The sequence below is a fragment of the Triticum aestivum genome, chromosome 4A, assembly GCF_018294505.1.
Source record: "Triticum aestivum cultivar Chinese Spring chromosome 4A, IWGSC CS RefSeq v2.1, whole genome shotgun sequence".
NCBI classification, from domain to species: domain Eukaryota; kingdom Viridiplantae; phylum Streptophyta; class Magnoliopsida; order Poales; family Poaceae; genus Triticum; species Triticum aestivum.
This window is the reverse complement of record NC_057803.1, coordinates 266,061,511-266,068,257: the sequence shown is the minus strand read 5'-3', so window position 1 is coordinate 266,068,257 and position 6,747 is coordinate 266,061,511. Positions and strand designations below refer to the sequence as shown.

General features: G+C 45.4%; 1 long non-coding RNA gene across 1 annotated transcript; it reads right to left on the bottom strand.

Annotated features, from left to right (window-relative positions):
• Positions 1-2,301: 2,301 nt before the first annotated feature.
• LOC123085939 (uncharacterized) lies at positions 2,302-6,280 on the bottom strand. The gene is made up of 4 exons (XR_006440161.1): positions 5,737-6,280; positions 4,674-4,789; positions 3,374-3,534; positions 2,302-2,611 (listed from the first exon to the last, which is right to left on the bottom strand). It is a non-coding gene; the product is annotated as an uncharacterized lncRNA (long non-coding RNA).
• Positions 6,281-6,747: the final 467 nt, after the last annotated feature.

Here is a 6,747-nt window from a genome sequence, read left to right as displayed (position 1 = left end):
CCTCGGGCAGCGGAGCCGAACACCGAATCCGCTCCGCCTTCTTTGTTCAACCCTGAAAAAGAAAAATAGGGAAGTTGGGACATCCTCCTTGAGAAAGCCAGAAATGGATACGCCTTGAAGCACGAAAAACTTACCGAACTGGCGGGATTGGCTAGATCGGGCCCACAGTCCTCGGTTGTCTCCGGCCACGTCTCGTTGACCTTGAAGAGCACCTTCCAGATGTCTTCGTGTGTAGTTCCGAATAATTGTCGCAGCGTCTTGTGCTTGGCCGGATTGAACTCCCATAGATGGCAAGCCCGGTTCTGGCATGGAAGGATCCAGCGAATTAGCATCACCTGAATCACATCGATGAGCTTGAAATTCTTGTCCATCATGCTCCTGATGCGGGTCTGAAGCACTGTCAACTCGTCCAATGAAGACCAATCCAGTCCCTTCTCCCGCCAGGAGATAAGCCGCATTGGGGACCCGGATTTGAATTCGGGAGCCGTGGCCCAGGCAACATCGCGGGGCTCAGTGACGTAGAACCATAGCTTCTCCACCCCTTGACAGTCTCCACGAAGGTGCCTTTGGGCCACGGGATGTTGGACATTTTGCTCACCATGGCGCCTCTGCATTCTGCGTGTTCGCAGCCCACCACCTTCGGCTACACATTGAAGGTCTTCAGCTACAGTCCGAAGTGAGTGGGGATGCGGAGGAAGGCCTGACACACGACGATAAACGCCAAGATGGTGAGGAAGGAATTGGGGGCCAGATCATGGAAATCCAGCCCATAATAAAACATGAGTCCACAGACGAATGGGTGGAGAGGAAATTCCAGCCGGGGGACGAAGTGAGGAATGAACACGCCCCTCTCATGGGGCTCCAGAGTGGGATGATTTGTCCCTTAGCAGGAAGTCGATGGGCGATCTCCCTGGCCAAATCTCTGGCCTCCCGAAGTTGGGTGATGTCCTTCTCCTTGATGGTGGAGGCCATCCATTTGCCCTGCGCTCCGGACATGGTCGGAGTGCTTTCTTGGGGCAGGAAATATGAGAACTTGGGCGCTGGAGCTCGAGAGTGGGTATGTGGAAAGAGAGAAGGCGTGGGTGGAAGAGATGAATCCTTATCTCCTTATAAAGGCAGTGAATATCAAACGCCTCCCCACTCGCCATGAAACTCTCATATTCCCCAAGGGCCGTGCGGGCGGCACAGTTGGATTACCCACACACATATTGATGAGAATCCCGCAATAAGGGGACACGATCTCTGATTTGACGAGACGTGCTAATAAAGCCACATCACAAAATATGGAGCGGCAGGCCAAGAAACGGTTCGAAATAATAACCGAGCAGGGACGTGATGTCACGTTACAAAAAGTTATCAGCAGATGGGAGTCATGAAATATTATACTCTCTGCGGTGGTGTGTGGTACTTGTTTTGCAGATCCGGACACGTTCGTTGTTCAAAGATTGTGTCGGAGTATTTGAAGAAGGAACCCGCCTTGCAATGCCGAAGACAATCTGCGCACCAGACACCTCGTCATTGAAGCCTGCTTCAGGGGCTACTGAGGGAGTCCTGGACTAAGGGGTCCTCGGCCGTCCGGCCTGTTGGACATGGGTCGGACTATTGGGTCATGAAGATACAAGATAGAAGACTTTCTCCCGTGTCTGTATAGGACTCTCCTTTGCGTGGATGGCAAGCTAGGCGACCGGATGTACTATTTCCTTTCTATGTAACCGACTTTGTACAACCCTAGTCCCCTCTGGTGTCTATATAAACCAGAGGGTTTATTTCATAAGGACAATCAGCATAATCAGATAGGCTAGACTTCTAGGGTTTTAGATAGGCTAGACTTCTAGGGTTTTAGCCATTACGATCTCGTGATAGATCCACTTTTGTAACCCCCATACTCATCAATATTAATCTAGCAGGACGTAAAGTTTTACCTCCATCGAGAGGGCCCGAACCTGGGTAAACATTGTGTTCCATGTCTCCTGTTGCCACTACTAGAATCAATGATTTTACCTAGGGCGGAATACCATGGTGAAAGCACGAAAACTCTAGGTAAAGGCATTACCTAGAGCTTCCCCTAGGTAAAGGGCACTAGGTGAAGTATAGATGGGAAAGAGGGGTTTCCCTACCGTTTTCCATCAGCCCTAGGGGAAGTACACTTTACCTAGGGGCACATGCTTAGGGAAAGTATACACTGGGTCAGCTTTGCCAATGTGGAAAGTACATATCCCTAGGGTCATATTGCCCTAGGGAAAGCTTGTGGGGCCCTATTTTGATATATAGCAGCAATTTGAATTATAAATATTTGCCATATTACCCTAGTAACACATGCCAAATTTGGATTTATACCAACCATAATTCAAAATTATTCATCATACAACATATTCATACCACCCTGCAATCCAATAAAAAGCTAAATTAAGTTTCATAAAATGGTCAGGACAATTCAACTTGCATATACAATGAACTACAGACCAAACTACATGTCAGCTCGTGTTGCTATACCAAAACACTTCTAAACTAACAACACATGCATCACAATGTTGGCCTTGGGAAGCATATGCTCTTAACACCCCTTGAGCACTTGCAACAGATTTCCCATCCAGGGCTTAAAGAGGAACATCTGGCTCACAAAACATGAGGCTGAGTATAAGAATCACAAGTTCGGCACTTTGCTAAAATATAAAAAATAGGCAATTTACGTAAGAACACAAAAATCTGCATCATATTAAAAGTAACACAACAATCATGGACATATAGACCTCATGTCGGCAATAACCTGTAAATAACTGAAAATAAGAACAGAATATTTATCTGTTTATACAAAATACCAGAAAATAAGTACAGTGCTATACGATCTATCTGAGTTACAACGCATGTTTTCAAACCTCTCGAAAGTCTACCAAGCTCGAAATGAAACTGCATGTGTCCAGAAAATAGCCTCTCAATTCCTAAGTTTAATCACATGCAGAAGACACAATTTTTGAACTTTTGCAGCAAAGCATGCGTGTCATGCCTCTCTGTTGCCTTCTGAAATAAAAACCACACTTGACAAACAGTGCAGGAACATGTATGGTATCCCACTTGCTAAGTTACTTTTATAATACAACTACATCATGTTATGTTGCAGTCAATCAACCATTACAGTGCATAAACCACTATAGATGTAAAAGATCATCAAAGGTGCAAAAAAACAACAGATCAAAAAGAAAAAGAACATCACAGCCATCTCAAAAAAGCAGTTACTTGAATTGGCACGTACAAATAACTGAATGTTTTTTAGCCTCACTGAACCCCACTTCTAAATGTCTAAAACCATACATAAGATAATCTTGAACATCATGTGAATATTACTTGAATTAGCAGACGATGGAGAGGAGCTCACCATGGCTATTTTGTAGCTAATGCCAAACAACATCGCCTCAGCCACACGGCACCGGGGCCAACGGAAGATGCCGAGGCCGGAGACCAAGCCTGCCACCACACACCTTTCTTGACACGATAAACCCCTTCTCCTCTTCATCGGTGATGATGATGTACCATATCCTGCACAAGGACAAACCCAACATCAGCATTTTACTTGAACGTATATGAGAAATCTGAATCTTCACGAGACATCATTGTAGTTTGTTAGCTTTACAAGTAATTAGACAACCTAGTTTGTTTGTTTTTCTTTGGCGAAATTAGAAAACCTACTTGAGCTATCAGCATACTGCATCTGCATGGTTAACAGTAAGATGTATAAGAATGTAGAGAGTGTGAGAAAATTGGAATCCTCAGACTAGGCAGATAATATTATATCAGTGAACACACAAACCAACCAACTTGATGCAGATTTAAGAACTTATTTTGAATGCAGAAGGACACAGTCAAGGAATGTAATCAGTAGATGCACAAAAAAAGTAAAGTATGGCTTGGGCATGCTGAATATTCCTATAGGAGGTGTTTGATGCTACAATGGCTGTTTTTTATTTGGAACTCATTTTTATTCCATTAGCCAAAATGCACAGCATAATCGCTGGGCACCAAGTCTTGTACGAAAGTAGGAGCACCTCCTGGCCAAAGGGCTTGGGGATCAACGTCCATCTTTGCACTGAATGACGCAAGGGCGTCAGCTACCTTATTACAAAGTCTGGGACAATGCATAGCCCGAAACGAACAGAAATTAAGTCTAACAAACGCTTTGATCTCTTGGAATAACGTCCACTCGTAGACAGATCGTAGTCGCATGTGTTAATTGCCTGAACCAGCTCCCTTGAACTAAATAAAGTCTAACAAACAAACAGAAATTAAGTCTAACAAACGCTTTGATGCTACAATGGCTGGAGCTAAATAACATCGACAGGACAATATTTATGGTGACCAAGGCCAAGAACATGAACAATGATAGTGTAGTAAACTCCATGATGTCTAAATTTATACAGAAGTACCTTCACATAACCCTGAAACAAGCTTTAAAACAATATTGTTGATGAAAAACAGAATATGTTTGACGTTATATGATGAACGAGGTATGATGAAACCAAGAACATGGCACGATGGCCAGAATAAACAATTCCACAGCTCTATGGCCATGGACACGCATGTCGTGTGTGTGTGTGTGCGCGCACACACGTGTGTGTGTGTGCGTGGGTGCGTGTGTGTGTGTGAGAGAGAGAGGGCAGAGGAGAGAACGAGTGGCTTACCACGAGCTATCCCAGAGTGGAAGAAGAATCAGGGCCACCGAAGAGATAGGGCAGGAGGGGTCATAGTGGAAGAAGCCCCGGCCACACCACACGGTAACTCTGTCATGCGCCAAGATCTACATGTTGGTCAATTGGTCAAACAAGCAGCTTCACGACTTAGTTGAGACCATCATGAGGTGAGCAAATATATTGCGTAGATGCACATCTCTCAGTTTCTTGAAATAAAAGAGTGGGATATGAGGACATTTAGGATGAATCCCATATTTGAACTAGTATACGATGAACTGAAGGATGCATGTCCAGATTTCACATGCATGAGAGATGGATCTGCCTTGCACGACCTCCAGGTCCCTAGTAACTAACTTGATTGATCTCAACTTAATGGGGGCAATTTCTTAACAGACCCAAATATCATCTATTCTTTTATTGATGGATGCATCTCACTGCCAATCAGGTGATATGCCTACCAAATAAAAATCTAACATAAAGGCTACAACAAAAAACCATAAATCATGCAACGATTGACTTCACAGAATGACAGAAATAAGAACACTCCTGTCAAACCTCTCTTTGCCTTCTCAAATGAAAATCACTATTGAGAAAACAGTGCTGGAACATGAATGTCACCCACTTGCTCAGTTACAGTTATCACATAACTATGTCATGTTATGATGCAGTCTATCAACCATATATAATATTAGTGCGGTTAGAATAATAAACCACCCAATTTCTAACATGTTGAACTGCCGAAATACCATTTAATTATAATGCCAAATGCCTAAATTATGTAGCTCGTGTTTATATCATTATGACATACGAAGAGATATTGGATAACAGAGTCTAGTCCGAACGTGGGCTAGAGAGCGAGGGAATTAACTGAATAAGATCATCACACAAATATTTACCTAGAAATTTTTACAGTGAGTATCAATGACTCATGTTACATATAAACTAATGTCCTGATGCAATGAGCAGTCACAAATCAAATGATAAGAAAATCAATAGCATCTAGAGAATATTGTATTACTAAAATTGGTTCCAACTAGAAGGGGAGATGGAGGACCTTGACAGTGGCCGATGCATGGTGGAAGAATGGACCTTGGGCAGTATGGGGTCGTCGGTGCAGATCCATTGTTGGAGAAGGGCAGAACGCATGGCGAACGGGATGCCACGGCTCCTCCTATAGTGGGGGGCGTTGGATCCGGTGCACCAGGACCTCGCCCTGTGCTCGTCGGCGCAGATCCTTTGGATGGACAAAAGGATTCAGGGAGGCCATGGCTGCTCCAATGATGGGGATGATAGATCTGGTGCACGGGGATCTCGCCCTGTTGGGGCCGATCTAGTTCCGCCGTGCTCCTTGCTTGCTGCAGGTTGGGGCTGAATCGGCATGGGGCGGCTTGAGAGAGAAGGAGGCTGCAGGTTGGGGCTGAATCGGCATGGGGGCGGCTTGGGAGAGAAGGAGAACAGAGGAGAAGGTGGATTTTTGGGCCGGCGGACGGAGATGAGGAAGGTGACCTAAATACACGCGTCCACGTCTTTCTCACTGGGCAGTGCGTCCATGACGAAATATGGCGCAGGCCACCCAAAGAAAGCGCGCGGACAATGAGAAATGAGCGGGAGGCCGTGGCTGCCTTTTTTCCAATGAAAAGTCACACAGGAATTTCCCTTCCCCTAGGGTGTAATGTTCATGGCTATTGTTTCCCTTGAGGAGATCAATGAGCTCTAGGTAAAGAACATGGCCCTCGGTAAAATCATTGATTCTAGTAGTGTACCGTCAACCTTAGACGCATAGTTCGGGACCCCCTACCCAAGATCCAGCGGTTTTGACACCGACAGTGATCGCGGGTATATACTAACATACATATTATATGATCCCTGTGCTGACTGAAGTCGGGTCGGCTCGTAGAGTACCCACAAGTGATTTTGATGTGGGGGCTGAAAGGACAGGTGGTTCCATCCAGGTAGTGGCAGGCCTGGGTTCCTGACGGCCCCCGACTATTACTTTGTGGCGGAGCGACAGGGCAGGTTGAGACCACCTAGGTGAGAGGTGGGCCTGGCACTGGTCGGCATCCGC